Genomic DNA, 9,720 nt, shown 5'->3' with positions numbered 1-9,720 from the left:
TCAGTCTCTATTTCCTTTTGTTATTCGTTCAAACATTTAGTTTCTTGAACGAAGTTGTTCAACAAACAAGGATCAAGGGCCATCATCACTACCCTGCATGGGGCCAGTGAGGCCTTTTACCAAGCTCTTTACTGGGGTGATCACTGAGGAAACCATGTGTTTTCTGAGGCTGCTCTCTGAGCGGAACACATCTTTCTTTCACAAGACAGAAATTATCATCAACCTTGATGATAATAAGTCACACCAGATATAGATATTTCAGCACTCTTAGTTTTCGGTAGAGCTGTAAAAGATCGGTAGACAATCCAAGAAGATGGCGTTCCTTGGGCAGGAAGAGGAAAGAGTGTCCAATCCCCCCCTTTTATTTTTTTTAGCTCTGGGGATTGAACCCAGGGGCATTCTACATCTGACACTCCCAGCCCTATTTTTTTATTCTTTATTTTGAAACAAGCCCTCACTCAGTTGTGGAGGGCCTCACTAAGTAGCTGAGGCTGGCCGTGATCCTCCTGCCTCAGACTCCCAAACACTGGAATTACAAGAGTGGGCCACCACACTAGGCTGCTGGTCCCTTTTGATTTCTCCAGCATCAATCCTGGACGCGAGGATGTGCGGAAGGGTGGCATCCTTAGTTTTTCCTCTCTCTCAGTTCCTTCTCTTCTGCCAGGGAGAGGCTGGAGGGCGCAGATGCACCAGGGCTCCAGCGACAACCCTGGTCAAGAAGGCTTAAATAAATCACTCGGCCAGTGACGCCCCGGTTTTCCCACCGTCTTGAGGATTATTAGCACGCCCTTCTATACCTCAGAGTGGACGTAAAACTGGGGGGTCCTCTGGAGAAAAGCGTGGAAGGGTCCCACTCCTTAGAGCGCCGCCCCTGGAAAAATTCTGCAGGAAAGGAGCCCCGCCCCTCTCTGAGAACCCACAACCAACTAGAACCGCCCGAGCCCACCGCAGACCCCGCGCACCAACTGCGGCGTCCCGCCCACCTGTTAGGATTGCGCCCACCTGCTGAACTCTGGACTAAGTTCCACCATCCTCCCCACGGGTGCTCTTTTTCCCACCTGGCCAAGCATCCCCCAAGCTCCCACCTGCGGCGCTCCTCCCCATCCCCCAGCCCGGCCGGGATCCGCGGCCGCCGGGCCACGCCCTCCCGCACGCTCCGGCCACGCCCACTAGCTCCCATTGGTGCTCGGGCCGGAGGGGGCGGGCCTAGGAGCCGGCGGGCGGGGCGGCGGTTCCCAGGCCGGCTCGCGTGGGCCAGGTCTCACTGCCTGCTGCGCACCCGAGCCGTCCGCGTCCCCCGGCCTCCTAGCCATGAGCGACAACACCGCCAAGGCCCCCAGGGCCTCCTTGCCGAGGTTCCTGGAGCACCTCTCCGGGGCCGGCAAAGCCATCGGTGTGCTGACCAGCGGCGGGGATGCCCAAGGTGCGCGCCCGGCGCGGCGGAGGGGGATGAGGAGGGACGTTGGGGTAGGAGGGGATGGGGAGGGCAACGGGCCGAAAGGATGGGCGGGAGGTTACCGGTGGAGAGCGATCCCCAAAGCGGCTTACAGAATCCTAGAGAAGCGATGGGCTAGAGGCGGGGTAAAGCCCCGCGTTCAGGAACATGTGTGTGTGTGTGTGGAGGGGGGGTACCTGTGGGGCTCCATTGCAGGCAGGGCGGGCTGAGAAGGTGGTCGGAGCCTTCATCAGGAAGATCCATTCGTTTTCCACCTCCCGATCTATTTTAGTAATGCAGACTGGCAATGGGGCCGCCGGGAGCCACCCTGGGGCTGCATCTGAGTCATAGGTTGGGGCCGGGCATTTCCTCCAAAGCTTTTGAGGTTCGGCGCGACCACCCAGATGCTGCAGCGCCCACCGCGGGCTGGGGCTTCCCGCCCGGTGCCAGCCCCCCGAGTGCCGCAGGCCAAGCCACTGGGCCCCCAAGGCTCCTCCTGCCGCGGCGCGGGCGGGGTCCCCGCTGCTGCATTGCGGGGCGCGGCGGGGGACGCGCGGGGGTCCCCTCTCGGGGTTGCCTCGGCGGCCCCGCAGCGCCAGACGTTCCGGCTGGGAGATTTGAAACGCAGGTTTTCTAATATCCTGGCGTCTTCCGGCTTGTGGCAAACGGGGAAAACAAATGGGTCACTAGGCCCTCCCGGTCACCCTCCCCAGGACGGGAAAGACCGGGAAGCCGGGGACTCCGGGACGTCGCCGCACCCGGGGCGCATCCGAGGCTTCCCTTTGCCCCACGACGTGGAGGCCGATCGCCAGGCGGAAGGGCCGCGAGCCCGGGGCGGTGGGCGCAGAGCGTGACTCAGCCGCGCCCCCAGCCTGTTCGCCCTGGGTACACGCGGGGGCGCTGGGGATCCCAGACGGTGGGGTGGCCCGGTCCGCGTAAATCCCTGGTGAGCGCAAGCCAAGCACTAGAAAGTATTGCAGGGCTTCTCAGAGGGCTGTGGCCTTGAATCCTTAAAGAGCCAGCAACCTAGAGACACGTCCCCGGGTTTATTTTCCCTTCTCCGGGTGCCCAGATGAGCCCCCAAGGCCCTGATGCCCCATCCCTGTAGTTTCGAGTCAGCGGTACACGGTGGAGGGATGGTCCTCCCAGGGCTTGACTGAGCCCAGGGCCCACGTCTTCGGCCCACCCAGCTCATGACCTTCCCTTCGCCCTTGAGCGGGGCGGGGCCCTCGGGTGCGGCAGGTTGGGGAGCTGGGAGCATCGCCCCGCCCGCCCGGGCGCCTACGTGATGCCCGGCCCGTCGCGGCCCCTGCGTCCTTGGCCCCCAATATTCAGGGCGCCCCAAGCGCAGCAGCTTCAGGTGCCTGAGCGAGGAAGCCCGCGCTGCAGGCTGAGAGTCCACAGGGAGGCCCCTCCTCCTTCTCAAGGTGGCAGTCTCAGCACCAGGACCCCACAGGCCCTCCTTCGAGAAAGCAGGATTGCTCTGGTATTTGGTATTCTAGTAAGGAGATCCCCAGGGTGAACATTCCTCATGGAGTGGTTGGATTCTGAGAAAGAAAATGTGATATATCAAAGGCCGGGCTTGGCAAAATAAGAGTGATAAAAGATACCTTCGGAGTTCCTTGGATAAAAGCTTGAAGATACTCTCCTATGGGGCCGCTGGGGGGCGGTCTGTATGGGACCCCCTCCCAGAGTGGCTTTCCAGTCTAAAGGCTGCCCAAGCACCTACCAGAGACCTGCTGGTGTGGTGGCACGACGAATTAGGGGACAGTTTGAATCGTATCCTGGGCCACCAGAGGAGAAACTTGCCTACCACAGGAAGAGGAACTGGTTTTCTGTAGGCCTCCAGGGCTGCAAGGTCAGGGTTTCAAGGTTATTTTAGAATTAAGATGTGTCTACTTAAAAGATACCTAGCTGTAAGTCATTCTCTTCCTGTGTTTGCTTCTGGTTTTGCCGTGCATCGAATCCGGGGCTTTTTCTGCATGGTGGGGGGGGGGGGCAAGCACTCAACCCCTGAGCTAAAACACCCAGGGCCCATTCTTTTGTAATTCCTGTCCATGTGTTTGCTAACATACTTGGTAACTCCGCCCCCCATACAAGCATGAAAGATATAGGTACCATTTTTCTTTTCTGTTATGTATCCAGGATCTGCCCTTTCCAAGGGGTTATGAATATTAACTATTAGTAAGCTCATACCTCTTCTCTATAGTGGAAAAAAAAAAGATACCTGAAAAACCAAAGTTATATCAGACTACTGCTTTGGTTAGTGTAGCCTCAGACTGATGGAAGACGGAGGCTCTTAGCTCAACAGGTGGCACCAGGGACACCTGCTATTTTGCAGCTGTCACAGTTGGGCTGTTCCTGGGGAGACCCACCTTGGCTGCATCCTAACAGTCTCTGTTGCCAGAGCTGAAGCCACACAGTTTCCTCCCACGTAAACAGTTGTGTCCTGTTGTGATGCTACTACGCTGGATCTGAGAATTTGCAGAATCTTTTTTTCTTTCAAAGCCTACCTTGGAGTAATGCGCAGAGGGCCTGGGGTTAGCAGTAGCAGATTTACGGACCCTCAAAGGACTCGGTTATTCCTAGAGATGGCATCTATTAGACTCCCACTTTTTGACCGTTTCATCTTGACAATCAGCAATTTTCCCTGGCAGAGCAGAGATGTGGACGTAGCTAGACATCTGGGAGACTGTGTTCAGGTCTTAGTTTCAGGGTAATTTCCAAATCAGGTATGTAGTTATACTGACTATAGCTACCATCTATTCTGTGCATTTTGTGTGTGTGTGCAAAGAGCTTTGCAATTCTTATCTCCAGGGCTAGTTCTGTGGCTCTGAGATCTGTATTTCTTCATTTTAGAGATTGGGAGAAAGACCTACAAAGAGATAAATAACTTAGGCCAGTCCATGTAGCTCCCATATAACTGTGGAAGGGTTTAAAAGATTTAAGGGAGGCTCTACAAAACCTTATCCCCTTCCAACACACACACACACACACACACTCTCTCTCTCTCTCTCTCTCTCTCTCTCTCCACTCTTTATCCCCCCCCCCACCATGGTCTCTCTTGGGGAGGCCATGGAATCTGATCATGCTAAAAAATAAGCAAGGCACAGCTTGCCCCAAATTATACAGAGGATCTTTTGCCAGTTCTTTTAATGGCTAAACATGCCTTTTTTTTTTTTTTTTTTTTTTTTTTTTTTTTGGTAGTACTGGGGATGGAACCCTGGCTACGCTCCCAGACCTATTTTATATTTTATTTGGAAACGGGGCCTCTTTTAAGCCAGCAAGGTCTGGCTTGGAACCTGTGCGATCCTCCTGTCTCCGCCTCCCAAGTGAGGGGATTACAAGTGTGTGCCACCACGCCCCACGCCCGGCTAAACAAGCCTTTTAAAAGTAATAGTAGTCAAGGGGTCTAAAACAATGTAATGTCACATTTGCTATCCCAGTGCTCCTCCCCCCCCAGATGGAATTTATATTACATAAAATAAAACTAAAAATCCCCCTCTCTGTACTTCTGACTCCTTACATTAAGTTCCATTTTTTTTTTCAGGCAATTTTTCTCCTTCTCTGATTGCATTGTATGTCTGCTAAATGAAATAATCGATTTCACTTTAACCTAAGCTCTACATTCCTGGATATACTGACCACCACCGCTAAGCACCCACCCACGAACAATATTGTGTGGCATGTCAAAAATGACGCATGGGCTTAGATGCAGGCTGTGGCTTCTGCGGGGCCTGGCGCATGGTGGAGCTGAGAATCCTTGGGCATCGGAGCACATCCTTAGTGTAGCAGGAGAGGGCTCCCAGGTCAAAGCGCCTTCTCTTTGCCTAAGGAGAGGTGAACATTAATATTTATGGAAAGGCCACATAGGTTACGCAATCATCTAGCTATTCACTGAATAGCTTTAGTAATTGCTTGTTACTCTACAAATAGGAACTGCTGCAGGGTGCTAAGTTATCCCATCATACAAGGGGGCACATGAAGCCTAGAATGGGCTTCCCTGAATTCACAGAGCTGAGCCCTAGTGCCAGGCTGTGTGCAGCAAGAGGGCAGCGGGCTGAGTACACACGCATCTGTTTCCTAGGGTATTTCTGGTGCCCAGTGTAGCGCAAGGCAGGAAGCAAACACTAGGTGTTGTCTGCCCACTACCTGGGATCCCCAAGAAGTTGCAGGTGACTAGGAAGGAGCTCCAGCTAAGCTTTCTTTTTCATGAAGTCACCCAGGTGAGTTAAACCCTCAGCCAAAACAACTTAGCAAGACCCTGTTTCAAAATAAAATAAAATAGGCTGGAGATATAGCTCAGAGGTCGACATGCTCCTAGGTTCAATCCTCAGTGCCCCACCCATAACATAAATAAATCTTCACTTCTAAGAATTACGCTTTATCCACAGAGCAATAGGTGTGAACTAATGCTTTAAGATGAGAACCTTGAAATTAGTTGAATGTGCAGGGCACCTATGGGTGACTCAGGTACTAAGTGGCTTTTTTTAAAACTTGGATCCTCCTGTCTTGGCCTCCCAAATACTGGGATTACAAGCATGCGCCACCATGCTCAGCTTCAGATCGATTTTTTTTTAAGAGTATCTTGTACTGAATAGGTGAAAATTCCTTTTTTGTCATTATTCCCTAAGCAACACAACATTAGTAACTTTTTACATAGCTCATCCATGGTATTAAGTTATTATCTAGAGATAATGTAAAGTGTAGGAGAGGAAGAGCATGGATCCTATAAAAGCCCTCTATTGCTTTATAGAAGGGACTTGAGCCCCCATGGATTTGGGGTTCTGAGGGGCATTCTGGAACCCGTCTCCAGTGGATGCTGCAGGAAACTGTATTTATTAAGCATCCAGTTAGGAGTCCTGCTTGGACTTTGTCAGTACCCAGGACTGTGCTGATTTGATGAGAGTCAAAGGGGAGTGGAAAATAATGGGCATCCTATTTCACACAGCTCAGGAGCCTTAATATTGTGGAACTCTAAATAGAGAATTCTGGCTGGGCGTGGTGGCGCATGCCTGTAATCCCCATGCTTGGGAGGCAGAGACAGGAGGATTGAGCAGGTTCGAAGCCAGCCTCTCTGGCTTAAAAGACCCTATTTCCAAATAAAAAGAATAAAATAGGTCTGGAAGTATAGCCTGGAGGTAGAAGAGTTTCCAGGAACCCCAGTACCACCAAAAATAAATAAATAAATAAATAAATAAATAAATAAATAAATAAAGAAAATTCTTGAATGGAATTTAATATAATTATCCAGGTATGGTGGTGCATACCTTGTAAGTACTTTGGAGGCTGAGACAGGAGGATGGCAGGCTCAAGGACAACCTCACCAGGTGGCAAGACTCTTATCCACCTAATGAGACCCTGTTTCAATGTAAAATGTAAAATAGGGCTGGGGTATAGCTCAGAGGTAAACTCTTTGAATTCAATCTCCAGTACTACAATCAATCAATCAATTGATCAATCAATAATTTAGCAAAATTTATCAGCCCTAGTAGATCATGTTTAAGAATTATAGCATAATCCCATCTTAGAGCGGGGTATCTGTATAACTGCATCATTTTCTGTGAATGTAGATATTCTTATTGGGCATGTTTTGGTGACGCTTAGAAGCTAGACATTCTGTAATTTCTCTCAAAAAACCCCATCTTTTTCTTTTTGTCTCCAGAAAACTTAAAGGTTTTCATAGAGAACTCAGCCCTCTTTTCAGAGAGAATTGGGGCTGTTTAAATAAGCTGTGCCGCGGCTGGGGTGTGGCTTAATGGTAAAGCACTTGCCTTGCACGTGCAGCGCCCCGAGTTCCATCCCCAGTCTCTAAAACGGAAGGACCAAAAAGCAAGTTATAAGAGCTGTATTAGTCGGTGGGGGCTGACAGATGCCATTAAAGTTAGAAATATGGAGAGGAAGTAAACGCTAGTTGAGTGACTTGCTGAGTTGCTTGGCTCACTAAGCTCTGCAAGTCGTGGCTGTTTTACTTGGTGCAGATGATCTGGCAGGAAATTTCAGCTCCTCCTCCCTCCCACCTCTGCTCTGTGCACCTTCGGCCTTGTGTACTGTGTTTGGAATTACAGTAATTGTGCTTGTCTGCAAGAAAAGAGGAGCAGACCAACATGGCGGCACAGTATACTTGAGACTCAAGAGAATTATTTTTAAGTCCTGCCTCCTGGCTCTGCTATCTGCTAGTGATGCGATAGGGTCTTTTTTGTCTTTTAACATTTGCAGAATTAGCTGGACGTGGCAGTACGTGCCTGTAATCCCAGTGCTTGGGAGGCTGAGACCGGAGGATGGCAGGATTGCAGCAATTTGGGGAGATCTTATTTCAAAATAAAAATAAAATAGGGCTGGGGGTGTGCTCAGAGGTAGAATGCCCCTGGGTTCCATCCCCAGTACCCCCACCATCAAGCACATTTGCAAAATGAAGCAATTGGAATCGTTCATTCTATCTTCTCTCCCTTCCTTAGTTCTTCATCCTCAGCCCTTATTATTAATAAAGATCTTTTAGCAAAATAGGACATGTCAGAGAGAAGGGGCCGAGCTGCTCTGGGCCCTGTCAGTGTCTCCCTGGGGGCCATTGTCTTCTCTGTCCTCAGCAGGCTTGCAGCACACTCCCAGCCTGTGCGGAGACAGACGCCCAGTGCCTGGGTCTAGACTCACACTTGGAGACTGCCGGTCCCCCATGTGGCCTGTGGTCACTCAGGGATCAATGGGGTGGTTTGTGTGCAAACCCAGGCCCCTCCAAGTTTCGTCCAAGAGGAAGGATGCCATCCCAACATTCTCATGTGATCCTTTTCTGACCTTGACCAGCATTTTGATATGATTCCTTGACATAGGATTCCTTATAAAAAATGTGTGTACAGCCGGGCGTGGTGGCACACGCTTGTAATCCCAGTACGTGGGAGGCTAAGACAGGAGGATCGTGTTGGTTCAAAGCCAGCCTCAGCTGCTTAGTGAGGCTCTCAGCAACTTAGTGAGACCCTGTTTCCAAATAAAAAATAAAAGAATAGGTCTGGGAGTATAGCCTAGAGGTAGAAAGCCCCTGGCTTCCATCTTTAGTAACACACACACACACACACACACACACACACACACACACAGTGTGTATACAAGTGACCCATTTAGGAGTTTTCTGATTACAAAGTGATTAAAGGATGACATATAACAACCTCGGGGCATTCATTTCTTCCCATATTTCTAGCTCTTGGTATTAGTCATATTTTGCATTTATGTGAAGGACCCTTCTTCTCTGTGTCAGGAGACTTTGGCAGAACCAAGGTACCTTTCTCTCAATCCCTGTCACTGTGGAGGTAGATGACTGTGTCCCAGGGGCTGCTGAGAGCTGACAGGGACCTGGGAAAGAGCTGCTGTTTCAGGGAGAGGCCCAGGGAAGCTCTAAATGTGAGTCGGGGGGAGCAGCTGCGGGAGGAGGTCCTGGCCAACAGGAGGCCAGGCAAGGACTTGAGATTTACCTCCTGAAAACTGGGAAGCCACATGGAAGTTCCTGGCTGCCTCTGACAAAGGTGGCTGTTTGGAGCGGAGAGGAGAGGAGTCAGGGAGCTGGAGTTCAGGGACCCGCCCTGGAGGGTTGAGGGATGAGGCTGGGCTTGTGCTGAAGGCAGGTGTGTCCTGGAGGGGACCAAGGGCATGGGTGTGCTGGGGCAGGAGATGTAGAGTAGCTTACCCACTGTGGCAGGAAGAAAGACATGGTTAGGCTGGAGACAGGACAGTTCTTACAACAGTGTGTATAAAAGAAAACAAAATCATAAAGCCTAGGAAGGGGCAGTGAGAAATCATTCATAGGAAATTAATCCCACGAGGGTCCTTGGAGTAGACAAAGTCCATGAGCATTTGGGGAAAGAGCTTTGTGTAGGTCTATACGGTGAGATGTGCACAGTACCTCAAGTGTTACAAAATAGATTCAGGAGTACCTCTGTCCAATAGGAATGAAGCTTGCATTGGTAGCCTGTGTCTTACAGGTAATGTTAAGAAACTTGTGTAGCCAGATTAATAAACATAAAAAGAAACGGGAAAAATAAAATAAATTATACAAAACAGTTATTGCATTGATTTTTCTACTATTGTTGTTGCATGTGTGTGTGTGTGCAGTATTGGAGATCAAACTCAGGAGTGTTCTACATCTGAGCTACACCCCCATTCCTATTTAATTTTTTTTATATTTTGAAACAAGGTCTTGCTAGTTTACTGAGAGTCTCACCAAGCTAAGCTGCCAAGGCTGTCCCTGAATCTGCGATCCTCCTGTCTGACCCTCCCGAGTTCTGGGATCACAGGCG

General features: G+C 50.5%; 1 protein-coding gene across 1 annotated transcript in view; it reads left to right on the top strand.

Moving 5' to 3' along the window:
* Window positions 1-1,341: 1,341 nt before the first annotated feature.
* PFKP (phosphofructokinase, platelet) overlaps window positions 1,342-9,720 on the top strand; it is a gene marked incomplete at its 3' end in the record, with an annotated part of 69,462 nt that continues 61,083 nt past the window's right edge. Inside the window, exon 1 of the mRNA XM_080717162.1 lies at window positions 1,342-1,423. The remainder of the gene's footprint in view (window positions 1,424-9,720) is intronic.

This window comes from Muscardinus avellanarius (genome assembly GCF_963383645.1).
Source record: "Muscardinus avellanarius genome assembly, chromosome: 20".
NCBI classification, from domain to species: Eukaryota; Metazoa; Chordata; class Mammalia; order Rodentia; family Gliridae; genus Muscardinus; species Muscardinus avellanarius.
Note: the sequence above shows the minus strand (reverse complement) of the source record. Positions and strands in the feature narration are given on the sequence as shown.